Consider the following 20,202-nt stretch of genomic DNA (forward strand, 5'->3'; position numbering starts at 1 on the left):
ATGAGTTGTGAATGTATACATTTTTCTAGAATTTTAGATAGTGATGATAATATGGCTGTTGGCTTGTAGTTAGAGAGGTCTGTTGAGGTTCCACCTTTATGTAATGGGATAATGTAGGAAATTTTCCAGACCTTGGGAACATATTGTTTTGTGATGGATCAGTTGATCAAGACAGAGACAGGGAAAGAGACAGGATCGGCTGCTAGTTTCAGATATTTAGTAGGAAACTGATAGCTGTGAGAGATGTAGGTTTCAGTTTGTTGAGCAATTTTTTATGGTGCTGGTTTGGACAGGTTTTAGGGAGAAGCAACTGGTAGTTGCTTCATGTTCTTTAGGTATGGATAGAGGAGCATTGCTATTATTTTTGGCTAGTGATAGTATGGAGTTGAAAAAATGTGTATTAAACTGGGTAGCTATGCTCTCTGTAGTATTTGTGATAGTAGGGGTTGGATTGCCCAGGTCGTAGTAGTTGTTTTATAGCACCCGACTTTTTGAGGATTATTTTTGTGTTTTTGTTGAATGCCTGTATGCCTGTTTAGTATGTTTTTTTATCATTTTTGATCTGTTTTTTGGATTTATTTCTTAGTTGCTGGTAGTAGTCTAGGATGGCTTGTTTTTTGTTGGGCTAATACCATGTGCAAGCTTAGTCTCAGCTTGAGTAACTATTTGGTGTCTTTAGTTAACCATGGTGCATAGTTTGATTTAACTCAGACATTTCTAGAATGTGATAGACTGTTTAGTATGTCTACAGATTTGTTAAGTAATGTATGGCGGAATCGAGATGGCGATCTTGTAGTGGGGACCAGACACACTGCTGCAGGATTGATATATAAGTATCGGGTGAAATTTTTTTGTTGTGAATTTATTTGTATGTGACATTTTTGGAGGGATAGAGACATTGTCTGAGTAGGAAGAGTAGAAACTGTCCACACTGCGTCTCAAAAAAAAAAAAAAAAAAAAAACTATCTATAAGCAGGTAAGGGGCAAAACTTAATAGTCAACTTCACAGAGTTATACTATTGAAATGACCTTTAAATGGTTTAAACATAGCAGTCATATTCACACAGTTATATTGTAACGTTGTAATTAAAGAGGTCAGGAAGTTTGGTGAACTTGTTTTGCTTCCTTTGGTCACTATTAGTTAAATACAATGACTCTTAAGGATGGGAGAGGAGAAGGTAGAGAGAGGTGAGTGGAATAAAAACCTAATGTCCCTATGAATGTGCATGCCACTTCTACAACTGGCTACAGTTAATGCAGAGAATGATAGTATTGCAAGGTCAGGATCTCCGTGGCTGTAATAACCTACATTTGCTGCCAGGATGCTCTGTCTCTATTTTGTTTGCTTTACAGGTCCAGTACACACGTGTAAAGGAAGTTGTCAGTAGTTAAGCTGTCCAGCCTGAGTGAGGGATATACAGTCAATGAGTTCAAGCTGATAGGGGAACTGTAGAAAGATCGTAAATAAGGGAGTTAGAGGAATGGGTTTGAGAAGGCTAAGGTGTATTAAAGTTAGTAGAGACAGAGGTTAGTATTTGATAGGAGGGATAAGCACTGAGAAAAAAAGTATCATACAAACAAAGATAAAACAGCTGAAATATGGGACCCACCAGTTTATAAGTTTACAGGGCTTATTGTCATAACATTCGCACTACTATATACTGCACAAGCCAGGTAAATAGTACAAGGAGTGCAACATATGCAAAAAATAACTTCTGTGAATTCTGCCCACATTGATATTCTGTTCATTTGTAAGTGTTTGTCTCTATAAAATAAGAATATGTGTAACAGTGGTTGTACATAACACATTTAAAGAAGTGTGATTACATGGAGGCTAATAAAACAGCCTCTAGCGTTACTGTCTGTGTCTAAAAATACTGATCGAGAAAGCACTTGGCATTTACAAAAAAATAGAGCTAAGAGAAATAGTACTGGCTAACTAAAAAATAAATAAATATAACTTACATCTTCTAAAAATGCCTTCTGAGTAACAGTCACAGAGTATTGCAGATAGTGTGATTAACAGTAATAAATACAACATTTTTATTTTTATTTTGTTCCAACTTTTCAAGATGATGATGTTATGATAACTTAATAAATACTGGGCTAGAGTTTTCAGGGGGTTCATCTGTAGCAGTCAAGGAAGCAGCAAACATAGAGCACATGGTGATTTTGTGCCTTATGTGGTAGCTATCACAGTTCTACCAGTGTTTTTCATTTTTCTTTTGTAACTGTTTTCCACTTCAGACAGTAATTATTATAAAGCACATACCAGCTTTAAACCAAAAAGCTCTGACAGATCTCTATTAAGGTAACAATGCCTTATGTGCAGTGCACTGTTCTGGCATGATATTAATGCCACTGAGAAAGCTTTGTTAATAAAATAAGACGAAACAGCTTTACCTATGTTTTTTTTCATTTAAATTTTTTATTGTGTTTTTCATTTTTCTTTTGTAACTGTTTTCCACTTCAGACAGTAATTATTATAAAGCACATACCAGCTTTAAACCAAAAAGCCCTGACAGATCTCTGTTAAGGTAACAATGCCTTATGTGCAGTGCACTGTTCTGGCATGATATTAATGCCACTTTGAAAGCTTTGTTAATAAAATAAGACGAAACAGCTTTACCTATGTTTTTTTTCATTTAAATTTTTTATTGGTCGTAGTTCCAAATCATTTCCTTTTCAAATACCCTTATTTACATAAACATTTTTATCACTAAATCCAAGCAGAATACATTTCAATCACATTTCCAACCAAAACATTTTTGAAGAATAAAAAATTACTTAATCAAATGAAACTTTTTATATTATTTACATTGTGTCTTTTTTCCTTTTTAATTATATATGTTTTCATGAACAGACTTAAATATTCATTTAAAAATGCATGTAATCATTAACATGTACACTGATACGGAGACTAGGAATGCCACAATGATGAGATGTGGTCTAAAGACATGGCTGGACTGCCATGGAGACAGCACAATATTCCGTATGTCCCCACTGCACATCTGTCCCTCAGGCATACTAAGACTACTGGTGTGGGAGGAAAGGGATTGGAATAACGGGTAAGCCAATAAGTTTTAATATCCCAGGCTGGTGGTGATATCCACACCCCCAAGATGCCCTAAGGTTCCATGCTGGCCCCAGCTAGTTCGAGAAATCTGGGGAATGGAGTAGCTGGTAGACCCAGCGACGGATGTGTGACACTGGGTAGAAAAGGTTGTCGGATGAAGTAACAGGAACAAAAAGTGCTCAAAAATATTGATTTAAATGAGTCAATGGCATAATGACAGAAATAGCTTAAAAATGAAATAACAGAAAATCAACTGAAATAGAATAAAAGGAAAGAAAATGAAATAATCCTAACTTTATACATATGGTCTGAAGTATTATTTAGGAATCTCATTTTTACTAACTAAATCAGGACTAGAAGATAAAATTAGAAGACTTGGGCAACATTTATAACATGTTAATTAGTTATACACTGCATTCTCCAAGAAACGCAGTAGCTGCTACTTTTTTATAATGAATATAGCACAGTACATAAGGGCAAAGCTGTGGCAAGCATAACAAAGCACTGCTTTGTAGGTTCCTTGTGGTGCCATAAAATGAAACTAAGAAACTTTTTATTTTGGATGCTGTTAACTTCTTCAGAAACAGGTAATTATTCTGGTGCAATAATAGGTTAACACTTCAAAGTTTGTAAACAGCATCATGTAACATGATATTGCTCCAATAAAATAAATTGTCTAATGCCAATGTGACTTTTGCTTTATGCATGGTAATGCTAGATAATGTTTCTGTTTTGCTTCATTTTATAAATTACAAACATAACGTTTTTAGCTTTTGGACTATATGAGACCTTTGTCTATACCTGCTAAACTGCATAATATACAACTTTGTTAGGTGCCCTTGTTATTTTGCAGAATGTAGACATGATACATCACAATTAACCCAACTTATCAAATGCATTTGCAATGAATCAACGAGAAGAAAAGGTACATCACTTAAGTATAACATCCTGCAGTATTAAAACATACACATTAATTCTCAGAACAGCATCATATGATAACTTCTGTGATGTAACTCAGTGTGTCACTTGCTATGAGAACATTCACTCATGAAACCTACAAAATATAAAACAGGTAAGATCAAGTAATGAAACCAAAAAGCATTTTTCTGTGAACTAAGTAATATTATTCAAATAAATTTAGCCAGTGTAGGAAATGTAAGTATACAGCTGAATACCTTGAGCACACAGTCTGAAGTTTCATTGAAATGCCAGAACATCCACCACCATCAATTGTTTTGCTCATAACCTCTTTCTAGTTGTGATATTTACATTTCTGGTGTGAGCAGTGTGTGTAAATAGACATGCAAACATGAACAATAGTTCAAAGTTTATTATGGCACCTAGCACTTGAGAGGTAAGCTACAGTGAGTTTGACATTACACTCTCTTAATTTAATAAACTAGATCCATGCAATCTTAATTAGGACTTTGAAAATATTTAATTTGTGTTTTTTTAACCATGCAGTAATATACTGTCGCATTTATTTGTTTACATGTCTATTTATGGTTGCATATTTACTATAATGACAGGGTGGGGAGTGTATTGCTGAAGTGCTTTCCTTTAAAAATGAGTAAGTTCCTGATTCAGTGTTAATTGGTTTCAGTGTTTTACTACTTAAAAAGCTGTACTGCAAAATAAAAAGCTGTACTTTTGCTGCTTCTTTGAAGATGTTATTGCTGATATGTATGGGACTTAATAAACCTATTTTATTTTTGTAGTCTAATTGCTTGGATGTGTTTTTTTAAGAAGTATAATTGTTTTTGTGCTTGACAGTTTATGTTTGAAGTTACACTCCTTTCTGTTTGATCAGGCACAGACCAGTGTGATTAGGGCTGGCAAAGCAAAGTTAAACACAAAAGGCCATAGAGTTGCACACAGCAGATTGGAAGGTATCTCATTAAGAATCATTGAAGCCTGCCAGTAAGGTAGGTGAAGGTCAAACAGTGGGAGGTAGATAGTCACAGAAACTAACCATCAAGGAAAGAGAAGGATAAAAAAGTAGATTTAGAAAATTATAGAATGGAGATTAAGAAAGAGGAATAAATTTTATTGAAGTAATGTTATGAATGGGAGCATTCAACTGCAAATAGCTGCATACTTGCATATATCATTGTTGCTAATTATTTGAGATTACATACTTTTGAGGGTAAGGAAGTTTTCCACTTACTCAAAGGCTGTGCAGTCTTGGGATTAGTATATTTAAGTACATGGGGTTTAGATCACATGGGATGGGATGGGGGAGGGGCTTGCCATATACAAAAAAAAAGTTTGTGTTTTTGGAGAAAGTTGTCATTTCTGTTTTATTTTCCTGGTGTGATCATAATAGGTTCAAGCACTTATTATTAATCTGCTTAAGAAATGTACCAGAGTTTGGAGGGTAGAAGGGAGGGAAAAACATACTCATACTTTTAACACTGTGGTAACTCAATGAAATCCCACTTTACTTAACAAAACGGTCCCCACAATTTTTCAAAGACTGGGGACAGGAACTCATTTTGACAAATATTCCACACTTACACAGCGAGTGTTTACAAAAGGCTGAATGACTTAAGGGGTGCCAATCAGTCAAAATGTGGCCAATCATGAACGGAAATATGATCTGCTGTGGCGACCCCTAACCGGGAAAAGCCGAAAGAAGAAGAAGAAGAAGAAGATCCCAAATGAGAGGCCAAATGATAATCCTGAACAAAATAAACTAGAAAAGATCCTGGAGCTACTAGCCTGCCATCTGGACAGGGTCATAAATAGTGTGAAGAGTGGCTACAACTGTCATAGATCCACCATACCATGTCAAAGTCATCAGCTTGGTTTTGAAAAGGCAACAATTCTTGTAAAGAAGCAGGTTAATTAGTCCTTGTAAATGCTGCAAAAATGAAGCCTGAACAGGATAAGTCAATGCAGCTTGTTTAGCTGCCTTATTTGTAACATAATTCACCATTGAAATTAAGAATAATCACAAATGTGAGAGGCATACTTGATCACAGCTATTTCCCTATGTGACAAAAGTGGATTTAGCCATTCATTAACAAAACGTATAGTATTTAATAAGGGTTTCTACTGATGTCATATACCCTCTTTCTCATCATGTCCCAAAATCATGAACTACCCCTTGTGCATAACATGAGTCTGTAAAGATTGTTACTGTCTTGTCTTTTGCTAATTTGTGTGCTTCAGTAATGGCTACAAGTTCAGCTATTTGAGTAGACACATTTCTGTTTTAATTGTCCAGTCAACAGTACTTGGTTTGCTGTACACATGAAAAATGCTGCTACTAAATTACCTTCTCTTCAAACATAGGATCCATTGGCAAATAAAAGCAATTCAGAATTCAGTAATGGGACATCTTTTAAATCAAATCTATGAGGAAGCACATGGTTAACTCCAGAAACACAACCATGGGGGTTTGCTGCCATCTGCTGTAGGAATTAGATGCTGGGTTAAGAGGTGGACATCTAATGACCTGCAAAGAAGGGTTATGAAGCAAAGACAATTCATATTTGAATTGTCCTAAAGCAGACAGACTGTGTTTTAGTTCTTGGTAATAACACTTCTACAGAATGCATAACTGCCACAAAAATCTTGTGCCCGAGATTTGGGGCAGATACCATTTCTAATATTCGAGCTATCATGGCCACCACTTTAAGGAAGTGGGGGAAGGCTGTAGTTACAGGACCAGATTTGCAATGAAATAATTAACAGGACTAAAACTATCATTTCTATGCTGTGCTAATAATCCCAAGGCTAATTTGTTTATTTCACAACAGAATAGAAAAAAAAAGCTCTGTGAATAATCAGGTAACTCATTAGCAGGAGGTTTTGAAAGTAAAGTTTTCAGCTGGACAAAAGCTTGTTCATGATGATCCTGCCAAGGTAAGGACTCAGGGATGTCTTTTTTTAATAATTCTAGCAATGGTTTTACTACTTCTGCATAATGTGTAATCCATTGTCAGCAGTAACCTGTCAGCCCCAAAAAAGGCTGCAACTGTTTTAATATAGTTGGGAGTGGTACAGTTTGAATAGCAGTAATGCACGAAGGTAAAATTTTCTGGGAAGCTTCTGAAATGAGATGTCTTAAATACTGAACCTGTGGTTTCCACAATTGCAATTTTGTCTTATTAACCTTAAATTCAAGTTCCACTAAATTAGTTAAAAGAAAAATAGCATCTTGTTGGTGACTAAAATAAAAATCAGAAGCTGAAAGCAAGTCATCCACATACCGTACTAAGGTAGACCCACAGGAAAACTGAATTTTATCTAGTTGTTTCTTCATTTCTCTAGAGAAAGCAGTAGGTGGATTCTATGTTTCCTTGAGGTAATCTTGTCCATGTATCTTGTTATCCTTTGTATGTAACGATAAACAAATATTGACTGTTTGGAGGAATAGAAATAGAAAAGAAAGCAGTGGAGATATCTATCACTGAATAGGCGGTAGCTGTTGGCTGGATACAACTTAATATGGTAGCCCGGTTAGGTACTAGTGCTGCATTGACTGTTTTAAATCTTGTATAAACCTATAGGTGTCCTTGCCTGTTTTTTTTTTATTGGCAAAATAGGTATATTACATGGGCTTCTGGTCGGGACTATTACTCCTTACAGGAGTAACAAAGAAATTACATGTTCAGTTCCTTTTTCTACCTCTGTTGATAAAGGGTCCTGAACTACCACTGGTAAAAACTCACATGGTTTTAAAACAACTCAAACTGGTTCTGTGTCTTTTATGAGCCTGTGATAAACCAAGATGCTGCCAGCCCAGCGAGCTGGAATTTTGTAAATAATTAGATGTCACTTGAAAATATTAATATGATGTATATATGACTGTGAAGCTGCCAGCCCAGCTAGCTAGAATTTTGTAAATAGTTCTATGTCATTTTAAATATTAATATGATCCATAGGCTTGTCTACAAATGTAAGTGAACTGTATGCTATATGCTGAGCTTCAAAAATGTAACCACAGTTGACCCTGCTAGAAAACAGCAGAAATGTATATGGACTATATGCCTGCACAAATGTATGTGTTCATAGTAGAAATTGGGACATACAGAGTTAACTTGTAAACTCTGAGAAAATAAGTAAAGAGTTTTATGATTGTGTTTACCACAGCTAGAAGACAAAATATCTGCAGCTAGAAATTCTTTCTATTGTTTGGAAACAGAGATAATTATGGGTTTCCCGGCAACTTCTGAAGAATAAGTATTTTTGATGCACAGGTGTTAATTTTAAAGTTTCTGTTAGCCTGGGAACTAAAGGCAGAAGTGACAAGAATGATGTAATCTGAGATAACCCAGCAGAAATGCTTGAAAGTAATTTAAGAACTATCTCAGAGAGTGAGTCTGTGCATTTTGTATCTTGTCTTGGATTGAACACATTCATCTTCAGCACTTCTCATCTGTATTTGCCTGGGTCTGTAAGTAAGACTTAGATCATAGTATCTCTCTTAGAGATAGATAGGAATATAGCAAGATTAGTTCAGATGTTTTCTGTATGTATGTGAGACTGTCCTGGAATGTTGTTTTAAAATATTTCCTGTGATGCTGAACTCTATTGTCACTGTGTTGAGTTATTGAGTATTATCTTGTGCTTTTATGATTTATTATTAAATATAATTAAACCTTTTAATTGTGGCTGGTTTGTTAGAGATACTTAAGCTTTTTAGACTACTTGCAAATGTATTTTGTGACACTGTATAGGCCACTCCTAAATAGTTTTAAAAGTTTGGTCACTGTTACCATTTGGATAATAGTAACATTAGAATTGGTCACCCTATGTAAGGGTCTTATAGTAGCTGATAAGTAAGGGTGGTTGGTGGCAGTGAATTCTACCTTTTATCCTGGACAGAAGAGGCATAGCTAGCAAACCTGTGCCAGCCTTCCCCAGGAGTGTCTGTGTTTTTATATAAATCAAATCTGAAAGTGTGTGTGTGTCAGCTACTTGGGCAGGGACACGAAGCACTGGTTGGACAGAGAGGGTGCTGGAGGTTTTGCTTTGACCACTCGGCTGAGATTTTGACCATATAGCTGTGCCAGTGGGGAGTCTTATTGGGGATCTAGAGAGAGAGGGAGAAACCAGCCCCAGACTGACTGTGATCTCTGTGTGCTCTTAAGGGAAATTGTACTTTATTGTGTGTTTACCTCTCATCCTCCCAATGTACACACCCCTCAGTGGTGTTAGTGGTGAAGATTGAGGCTTCTTGATTACTGGCCAGTGCACAGGCATCACATATTAATTGTTTGGCAGTGGTGGGATAGCCACATCACATATTAATAAGCTGATAGTGGTGAGATAGCCACATCACATATTAATTGGATTGTAGTGGTGTGGATATTGAATTCCTGTAGCTTGTGTACAGTGGTCACTGAAGGTGTTTTTGTACTCTAAATCAGCCATGCAGTGAACATTCAGAGTTCATATCATAATTGTTTTATTTATTTATTTTTGTTAGCTTAGTCAGTAAGAGCAGGCAATCATGTCAGCAGAGGTGTATGGCAAGCTGACAAGGAGCCAGTTAGCAGAGATGTGTCAGGCTAAAGGACTGGTGCATGCCAACCTGACTAAAACAGACATGATTGCAGCTTTAGTCACAGCTGCATCAGAGAATAGCAACCAGGAGGACAATCACACTAGCTGTGGAGATGTACAACACTCAGAAAATGGACAGCTCAACCTTTCCATAGAGGACTTAAGAATTCATCTGGAGCTAAAGAGACTTGAGTTGGAGGCCAAGCATTTGGAAATAGAAGCAGCAGAGAGACTGGGGTGTCTAGAGACTGAGGAAAATGAGAGACTGCAATGCTTGGACTCTGAGGAAAAGAAGAGGCAGAGGCAACATGAAAAGGAGATCCTGACTCTTCGCCAGAGTCATGGAGGTAATGGGGAAGGGAGTAACTGAACCCCAGAAGTAACAAACATCAATACATTTCTTCCACAATTTACAGAAGGGGATAATTTTGATAGTTTCATTCATATGTTTGAGAGGATATGTAAACAGTATATACTGACCAAGGACTCTGGGTATGGTTCCTGACCCCCTTACTCCATGGTAAAGACGTGACTGTAATGTCAAAACTGTCTGATAATGACTGCTTAAATTATAATGTTGTAAAGAATTGTTTGCTAGAATTTTTAAGTTGACACCTGAAGCTTATAGAAAAAAGTTTTGTGAGCATAGCCGCAAGGCAGATGAAAGCGTGTGTGAATATGTTGGTGAGCTAAGCACTTATTTTCATAGATGAGTGGATGTCAGGTTACCACTTTTGAAGGGCTGGCAGACCGTTTTGTGAGGAAACAAGCCCTTAGCACTTTGCCTGAGGACATGAGAGATCTGGATAGCTGATAGACAATGCCTTACTGTAGATGAGTTGGGGAAGAAGGGAAACCTATACCTAGCAAGCAGAGCATCACTGCACAGAAAAGGGGCACCCAGTGCTGTTCATGGGTCTAAGGGAACACATGGTGGGCAGCCCAGACTGCCCCAACAGAATCTGCCAGTAGCACGAGAAGCCACTAGTCCAGGTACACATCTAGGACCTAGGGTTAAATGTTTTAAATGCAACCAGATGGGCCATGTAGCATATAGATGTCCACAGAGGCAAGGTGGGGAACAAAAGGTGGGAGAGCCAGTAAGTGGGAATGACAAAATGCCAACATTAGGTTGTCTTGAGGCAACAATGGTACCAAACTGCCACCCTGAAGATGTCCTGCTAGGGAATGATTTTGGTAATGCAATACCATGGGCTCATGCAGCTACACGCAGTCTGGCTTGGAGACAAGCATGTGAGAATAGGTAGCCTGGGGGAGACCCAGACAGACTGAACACTTGCAGCCAAGACTGGTGAGGTGGTTACTTCAGGGAGGGAGCTACCCTGTAGCAGTGAGACTGAAGGTAAGCCACAGCTGCTTGTGGGTACTGATGTTCTCTTGGACAGAGTGACTGCAAGGGCAGAGGTGAGTAGTAGTACCCAATCTGACAGTGAGGCACCGCTATCAGAGGATACCAAACTTCCTGTGGAAGAGGAACTGGGAAGGGTTACAAAAAGAGAGTTGAGACAGGCTCAGCTCTCAGACCTTACATTACAAGGCCTTGGGGAGGTAGCTAGTGAAGCACCTGATTCTCAAGGGAAAGGGGAATCTGTATACTGGGACAAAGGGTTACTGTATAGACAGTGGGCCCCTGAGGGAGGGCTAGAAGGTGAGAGTATATAGCAGTTGGTAGTTTGCCCAGACCCTACTGTCTGACACTTCTAGCCATAGCCCATGATATTCCCTTTGCAGGTCATATGGGAATAAAATGTACAAAGAGACGTATTATGCAGAACCTCTATTGGCCTGGGATTTCCAGAGATGTAACAGGGTACTGCAGGACCTGTGAGCAGTCCCAAAAGGTAGGCAAGGCAGGAGATAAGGTGAAAGCTCCTTTGATGCCTTTGCCTGTGATTGTGGAGCCATTTTAGGGGATAGCTATGGATATTGTGGGGCCTCTGAGTACCCCAAGTTCCACAGGGTAAAAGTATATCCTAGCAGTAGTAAATTATGCTACTAAATACCCTGAGACAGTGGGTCTGTCCCCCATTGAGGCAGACAAGGTGGCTAATGCTTTGTTAGAGATTTTCAGCAGGATAGATTTCCCAAAAGAAATACTGACTGACAGAGGTGCCAATTTCATGTCAGACCTGCTGGCTTGTCTGTGGAAGTACTATGGGGTGAAGCACCTAAAGAACACCACTACCGTCCCCAGACTGATGGTCTTGTTGAGAGGTTAAACTGTACACTCAAGACCATGCTACAGGCATGTACACAAATGATCACATTAACAACAATGTCCAATGCAGGCAGTCAGTCGTAAGGGATTTGGGCTCCCAGATTGATAGCAAGTTGACATTTGACCACCATGTTGCTTTCATTGTATGGAAAGCTTTCTACATGGCCTGCCTCAAAAGTAAGGGTATCTCATCCAGGGACAAGGAGGTCATAACATCCCTATATTCTTCCCTTATAAGGCCCATTATTGAGTACAATATCCCATTTGGCATGTACCTCACAAAGCACATGCAGCACAGCTGGAGAGACCACAGAGGTTCCTCACCAGGAGAATCCAGAGCCTCAAACATCTACCCTACACAGATAGGCTAAAAGCCCTATCCCTCTATTCAGTTTCATGCAGACTCCTCAGAGGTGACCTCTGTCTGGCATACAAGGCAATCTCGGACCCCACCTTGATGGGACTGCTGCATATCTACAAGTCAAGCTCCACTTGAGTAACCCACACGTATGGCCTCAGCCTAGTCTGTGACATCACTAGGACTTGTTGACAGGACAGATTTGTGTCCCAGAGACTCCCCCGTCTGTGGAATAGACTCCCCTACACATCAAGCAGAGTACCTCTTTATCCCTTTTTAAGTGCAACCTGTATAACTGGATGGGAAATAGAAAATACATCCTGGGATTCCACCCATTTCCCTGCTGGACAGTGGCATCAGATGATGATTTGTCTATACATGGGCTAAACTCTTGGCTAGGCTTATAAGGGCCTCAGGGCCAATAGCCTAGTAACGTCCTATGATCCTATGATCCAAAAAGGTGAGTTCTACTGTAGCAATACACCTCAAAATATGAGGAGTCACAGTGCCATACTTTTAAGGTCACACAAAAATAACTTCATGCAACATGGTGCAGTAGAGCAGAATAATCTTCTTTACTGCAAAGAACACACATACATGAGAGATTAAGCAATCATGGTCCTGTCTTTCATGCTGTAAAAGCTTCTGAATGTTGTTTGTCTTTTCAGCTTTTCCTGGTTAGGGTTTACCACAGCGGAACTCCGGTCAGCTAATGATTGGCAGTCAATTTTTATGGTGCCGAGTTACCAGCCCGACGCCCAACCTTCAGTGAAGGCACGCCCATTCACGCATGTCTTTCAGAGGCCACTTGACTGCAGGGAGGACATGCAGACTCCACACAGAAGGCAGTCCAGCCAAGAATCGAACAGGAGAACCTCTTGCTGTGAGGCAACAACGCTACCACTGTACCACTACAAAGCTTCTGAATAATAATTTTATTATCTATCAGACTATAGCTACTAACCAGTTAAAACTAAGCATCTTTGTATTATTTTGCTTAGACCCCATATCTATGCCTTTCCTTATTAGGCACAATTGGTTGTTTTGTGCAAAAGTGCAGCTGGTTCAACCAGTGTCCTGTGCCAGATCTATGAACAGTACCAAACCCTTCTCAGCTTCTTAATGTGAAGAGCAAAAAAAAAAAAAATGCAGATCTGCTTTAATCTATGTGTTCCCCCTGCTCTTGTATTAAAAAAATGTACATTCCTTCTACAGGCACACCAACCAGCAGGTCAGATGCACAACACCCCCCTCCTGCATCAGCTATTTGGGTCCCATTTCTATGTCCCTGCCCCCAACCCTCCTTCAACATACCCTGCCTGCACAGATAGCTACAGTGCCTCATGCTTCAGTCTAAAAAGAGAAAATGTTCTCCTTTTTAAACTGTAGCAAACTGCCTTCTACAAATGTAGCAAACAATTGCTACAGTTTATGCTCTGCCTGCACAGAGCACTACACTGCTCATACTTTAGTTTCAAAACATTTTTTCTCCTTCTTAAACTGTAGCAAACTGATTGCTACAAATTGCTTCTGAATATTTCTATGAGAGCACCATAAGTTATGAGAAATCTGTTCTCTATTCATCTAGTGCTGTGCTACAAAGAATTTAACCCGAGCTGAAGTTATCAGGGAATCATTTACTGTTTGAATGATATGGAGCAGATACACCAATGGTGCAGTAATACCACTTACAAAACCTTAGTCTGAGATATCTCTGTCACTAATGTTAAGTGCCAATAAACTGAAAACGCATGTCACATGACCACCAAATGCTCACAACAAGTAAACCTGCAGTAAAAATGCAAATGTTATTTGCACCGTTTACATAAGGAAATAAGGAATGCGAACTCTGATCAAATGTTATCATTTGAAGAGAATCTCTCACTTATCGGGGCATTTAAACACTACTGGACATGGCCCCACTTACTGCAATGAACTGACTTTCCTGATTAGCATTTGCTACCAGTTTGCAGGAATAATGTACAAAGTAAATTATTTTCCAGTCATTATTAATTTTGTTGCAGGACTCTACAGTATGAAAGGATTGGGATTAAAAGCAATAGTGAAGGTCTCAGACAACTATATGTAACTGAATGAAACAGGTAACATTTCTCAACATGTCTGATGTAAAGGTTTGTACTAGGAGTCTGCTTATATTTATGAATTACCTGAGTGCAGCAGTAGTATGCAGAAAACCAAACTGACAATGGCAGCTTTTCAGTGTGTTTATTTTTAACATGTCAGAAAAGGTTTTATGTGTAGCTGATTGAAGCAGGTAACATTTCCTGACATCACCATAAAGGTATACTAAGTTGTATTTTGTTATTTAGTACTTGTTGAGTACAGAGCTAGTATGCAGACAGTTGCTGTCTCATACGCTAGCAGTTTTTTAAATAGACAATTACTTGTGACATGCCAAGAAATGTAGTCTGTAACTGAAAGAAACAGACTGTAAAATATGTTTTGGAATCAAAGTCCACTTTACTTATAACACTCTTTCTATTCCCTTTCCCTTCCTAAACCAGCTCACTCTTCAAAATATGTTTGTTATTGGGGGATATAAAAATAAATAAATAAATAAATAAATAAAGATTCCATTGAAAATTATACACATACAAATCCAATGCGGTGATAGCAGAAGACAATAGAAAAGCAACAAGTGGTCGCAGCTGGGTACCATCTACTGTTCTCCAGCACTCATGAATGTGTAAGTAAACTGTATATGTGATGCCTTTAGCTTTGTTTATAAATGCAAATTCTTTCCTAAATGTAAAAATTAATGTAATAGTTTTGTCACATGGAAGGATTCCTTTTTTCACTTTACTCTGAGGTAATAAACCTCCCCTACATATATTTCAGACTGAAAGTTGGCCTCCAAGTTTATGAGGCTTGTATCCAAGTTCCATTGAAAAATGATCTGTCTTGAACAAAAAAAAAAAAAAAAAAATACACTCTTAACAGTCCAAGTAAATTCAGATGTAATCATCTCAACTGCCAAGAATTATGCAGAATGCCCATATTTTTCCCTCATATTTTTGATCTGTTCCTGATAAAATTGGTGTTTTTTTCTGGAAAATTATCGAGGATTGAAGTCAGTATATAATAACTTATATTTGAGTTTAAGACTTTATATTCTTCATAAAATGCATGTGAAAGCAAAACCTGTTACTATATAAACTTTTTAATTCACACAAACAATAGTTAAAATATTCCCTATTTTGGGTCTTTGTCCCCCCCACCCCATTATTTTTGGCTTCACCTAGAATTCTTGCACTGACAGGTTGAGAGGTAATACAGATAAACTACTCATTCTTGTAGAAACCCTCATGCTTTTACATTTTCCATACTTGAGTGACATTAAAATTGGTGTTCAATGCACACATTTTTTGTGATCTAGCACAAAAGGCTCTTACATTACTATGAAGAAACAAAACTTGTCCAATAGGCTGATAATTCTGCTATTGTTCTTGGGTGTAATGCAATCATTCATTTAATGTGTAAAAAAGCAATGAAGGCAGAAACCACCAGGCTGAACTTCTTGCAACAATTTTATTAAAACAAATAAAATAAGATAAGTTAAAATAAAGTGCACAATGAGCGCTTTCGGGTACACAAGCCCTCATCAGATAAAAGACAACTCACTTCTATTCTTTAATAATTATAATCCACAATTTCTTCTCTGGTTGATAATAATTTGCCTGATCTGTATTTAATACTCAAAGGACTAGAAACAGTTTTGTGCTTGTACCTTCCTATCCATATCAATAGTCAGGAGCTTCGTAATTCCAAATTTTTGTATTATATTTTGCTTAGTCTCTGCCCACATATCCTTAATTACCATAATCGAATAATTTTTAATTCATACATGTAAATATTTAATGTTATCATACATTGAGAAAGAGCCTAGCACTCAAAAGATGTGTGCTTATTTAAAATGTTTGGCTTTTTTATCACTATTGCAAGTGGTTGTATGCGTCTTGGTGCCTCTTCTTTTCTCTGGTTACTTTTCTTGTCACAGACTTCTGAACTTTGGCAACAACAATTTTTAGTTTCTGTTTCCTAAATCATGGTGCTAATACTCTTTTCATAGGTTCATAGGTTCATAGGTTCATACTAGGCTATCTGCCCGAGGGCATTTACAAGCCTAGCCCATAGTTTTGTGGCTTACGCCACCCCTTTAGTATGGGGAACTATACCCATTATTTTGCTGTGCCTCTGTCGAGCAGTGACACTGAGGTAATCCCTGGGGTATATCTGCGATCTCCCATCCATTGGTCAAGATTTCTCTTGAACAAGGCCAGCGAGGTGCTCTGCCTCACATGTACAGGGACTTTGGGTGATGAATCTATCCCTCCAGCACGTCCTATTAATAGCCGTGTCGAGGTTTAAGTCTCCCGCCCTTGTGGCTCTGATGGATCTAGATTTTTTGAGGTGAAGCATATTCATCAAATCTGGGTTTGACATGGCCTTGTATGTTAGGCAAAGGTCACCTCTGAGCAAGCGGTGGCGACTGAATAGAGCTGGAGTTCTTTCAGTCGGGCAGCATAGGATAGATTTTGAGACCCTTTATCCTTTTGGTGAGGAACTTTTGTGGCCTCTCCAGCTGCTGCAAGTGTCGGGTCAGATACATTCCGAATGGGGCATTGTACTCAATCATTGGTCTGATGAGTGATGAGTAAAGGGAGACTATGACCTCCCTTGATCTAGATGAGAATCCCTTCATGATAAGGTGGGCAATGTAGAAGGTCTTCCTAACTACTTTAGCTACATGGGTGTTGAATGACAGACTACTATCAACCTGGGTCCCCAGGTCCTGATAACTTCTTCTGTGCTCAGTGGATTGCCACCTATTTGGTAGCTAGGGGTAACCTTGTTTTTCCCGAAGGGTATGACTATGCATTTTTTGGCATTTAACTTTAGGCCGTGGCTCTGGCACCAGTTATCCGTTTCTGTGAGACCCTTCTGAAGGATATCTGTGTCAGATGTGTTTTCTACTATGGCAGTTTGCAGTCATCTGCAAACTTTGTCAGCCATAACCCTCCTGTGTTTGCTTGTACTTGGAAAAGTAGATGCCAAACAAGAGTGGGCCCAGGACTGAGCCCTGTGGGACACCACTTGTGACAGGCTTTGAGTCTGACATGGCGCCAGCAACTCTGACCCTGTGGGTTCTGTCACTCAGCCAGTTTGCAACCCATCTTGTGATGTATGGGTTAACATTTAAGCTGATGAGTTTTTCAATGATGCCCGAGTGGGGTATTGTATGAAGGCCTTAGCCAGATCGAGGTAGGCTGTATGGACTGCCTTTCCCTCATCAATGGCTTTGGTGACTGTTTGAAAAAGTCAACCAAGTTTAAAAGGCATGATCTGCCTTTGACAAAGCCAAACTGGGTTGGATCCAAAGTCTGCAAATTCCTATGTCTTTATTTATGAGGTCCATTATGATCCTCTCCATGGCTTTGCAGATAAGGCTTGTCAAGCTAATGGGCGGTAATTTCCAGGGTCGGTGGAGGCACCACCTTTGTGAAGTGGGACCACAGTTGCAGTGCGCCACTCCTGGAGTGCGTATCCAGAGGTAAGACTTTGATTAAACAGCTGTCCTAGCTGTGGGTTTAATTCCTCATTGAGTTCGTGGAGCACACAGCCGGGGACACCATCAGGTCCCATGGATGCTGTGTTTTTGCTTTGGAGAGAGCAGTTCTCCCTTCGGCGCTGGAGATGTTTGGGCGGCTGCAATCGTCTGGTATAGATATCTCTCCTTTTGGGGGGGAGAAGTTTGCACTGGACCTGTCAGCCAGTATGTTGGCAATGTCTGTAGGATCAGTAATCTTCACATCATTTTGAACTAGTTCTGAGCATATCTGGGAGTTTCCTCCTAGGTTTCTAACATAGCTAAAGAAGGCCTTATGATTGTCTTTTGAGTCTTTAGCTATTTTTCTCTCGAAATTTGCTTTGGATGATTTTATGAGAGCTCTTAGTTTTTACTTATAGTGATCAAGGGTGTCTTACCTTTTAAGGATTTTGCTCTATCTTGTAGTAGCTTCCTCCTTTTGTTGTAGAGTTTGTTTATGGCTGGGGTCCACCAGACTGGGCGCTTGCCTTTGGTACAAAGAGTCTTTGTTTTGCTTGGGATTGCCTTATCCATGCAGTCCTGCAGGTGCTGGTAGAAGGCATTTGTAAGTGATTCAGCGGCTTGTGTACTGTTTTCCTGCTCGGGGCCTTAAAGGAGATCACACTAGTCTTTGGAAGTGTGAAGTCGGCTTTTGAGAACTTCTGTACTGTGGTCTTTTTATTTCGGTGGGGTGGGATGAGGACCTCCAGCGAGATTAGTTTGTGATCTGATCTCACCAGTGAGGGGTATACTTCGGTGTTGAACATTGTGCTCCCATGTTCGTGATGATGAGATCAAGTATGTTATCTCCTCTTGTGGGAATGGTGACTAGTTGTTCCATGGCATTTGAGTTTATGAATTCCAGGAACTTTTGGGCTAGGGTGTTTGGGCTTGAGTAGTGTTCCCAGTCGATATTTGGGTAATTGAAGTCACCTAGTATGATGGTGTTTGGTGATACATTTATCCCTCTAGTGTTTTCAGGAAGGCCATGTGAGGTTCCTGAGTTTGTGAGGTGGCCTGTAACATGCTACAATTTGCAGAGCAGTCTTGCCTACGGTTAATTGCACCTGGATGGTCTCCGATGCATCATGCGTTGCCACCAGTCTTGAGGTGTGGGTGTCCTTGATGAATATGGATACCCCCCCTCCTTTCTTGGTATTTTCCTGATTTTGGGGCCGGAGCATGATATGAGGTAAAACCTGATAGCGCTGGGGTGCTCTCAGGAGCCTTGAACCAGGTTTCTGTCACAGCACAGACATCGATGTTCTCCATACTGAGAAGGGCCTCGAGTGCGTGCATTTTGAGATTTAGACTTCTGGCATTGAGCAGCATTACCCTTAGTTTTTCCTTTTTGTGTTCTAGGGTGGTAGGTTTAGAATTTGAGCCTTGCCTAAAAAAGGCACTATGGGGGTGGCAAGAGCCTTTGCCAATATCCGGAATCCCAGGGGTGACAGGTGCAAGCCGTCCCTTGCGAAGCAGCATGGCTTGTCCAGCATGTCATCCCAGGCAGACAGATACTGGATCCCCTTTGAATGACACCAGTGTTTAAGCCAATTGTTAAAGCTGATCATCTTATCTCTGTATTGTGGCATCATTCTTGGTGAAGGTAGGAGTTTTTCATGCTGGAGTTTTATTAAACATGCTTATGTAAGAGTAACCTTTCTAAACTCATGCATATAATGTTCCCTTTAACATTCAGCAGTAGCTCTTCTTTTTGTTCTGTACAATTTGCCTTCATTTGCAATACTTTAACCTTTGTCAAACCCTATAAATAATTCCCATTGCTTTTTTCCATTTCTCTTTCTGTCTTATTTCTACCACATTTTGAAGCTACATTTTCATTTAATCCCACTCCCTAGCAATCCCTTCTAAAGAAATTTGTATCTTCCCTAATAACTGTTGAATTATTTCCACTACCCATTCTTTTAATTCCTCTCTTTTTAACAAGTAAATAGGGAAGTGCCAGTTTCTCGTTTTTACTTTATTATCCTGCTTCTTTATCATAGTCTCTATTGGTGCATAATCTGAAATAGGCATTGGATGTATTCAAAAGTTTTCAATTACATACCCATGCTGCTATGAAATATATCTATTCATTCTATCCCATGTATTGTGTCTTAGGGAACATTAATGTGTGTCTGAGCTCCTACTAGTAAATTCACATCTTCCATTCCCAGTGCTCTTTTGTTGTATTTTCCCTTCTAGATGTCCCAATATATCCTCACTACTATAGATCAGGCTCCAGTCTCCACCCATGAATAATATTCTCTGCTGAAAGCTAACTAAATCTCCAAAACATTTCTTAATTTCCATAATAGTAGTTTTAGTTGGAATATATATTAATGTCAGTGTAATCCTCCTTTCTTGCCAATAATCCCTTATTATCACACATCTACCATTATTAT

The sequence above is a fragment of the Protopterus annectens genome, chromosome 9.part0 (assembly GCF_019279795.1).
Source record: "Protopterus annectens isolate FY-2018-M chromosome 9.part0, PAN1.0, whole genome shotgun sequence".
Lineage (NCBI taxonomy): Eukaryota > Metazoa > Chordata > Ceratodontiformes > Protopteridae > Protopterus > Protopterus annectens.